A 539-nucleotide genomic window follows, 5' to 3' on the forward strand; every position below is an offset into this window, starting at 1 on the left:
CACCGCCAGCAGCCTCCGAGCACGAAGGCGGCCCCGCGTGGCACCTGGAGCGGCCGACCGGGCCTTCAGCGATCCCTGCGGCTCCCCCACCGCCACGCCCAGTCGCACGCGGCCAGAGCCCCCGGAACCCGCTTTCCCCCACACGCACCGCAAGGCCGACCCAAACCCTCCGGGCGCCCACCGGGCCGCCACCGACCTGGCCCCGAAGGCGCGCGCCGTGGGGTACGCGGACACCGGGCCAACCAGCGTGGCCGGCGGCGGCGACGCCCCCAGAAGGCGGAGCCGGGTTCGGGCCCAGACGGGGCGGCCAACAGCATAAAAGCCGGTGAGCCGCTCGGGGAAGAGAGGATCGGCAGGCGGCGGACAGGGAAAAGGAGCACAAGGCAGGCAAGGAGCCGGGGGGCCACGGAGACAAGGGCACGGGGAACCCGCAGGGGGCTAACTCGGGCAAGCAACCCTCAGGCACGGCCGGGCCACCAGGAAAACACGGCCACGGGATCCCACCGCCACAGACACGAGGGCGGTCCCGCGGCGCCCCG

Source organism: Macaca nemestrina, unplaced genomic scaffold (assembly GCF_043159975.1).
Source record: "Macaca nemestrina isolate mMacNem1 unplaced genomic scaffold, mMacNem.hap1 Scaffold_517, whole genome shotgun sequence".
Lineage (NCBI taxonomy): Eukaryota > Metazoa > Chordata > Mammalia > Primates > Cercopithecidae > Macaca > Macaca nemestrina.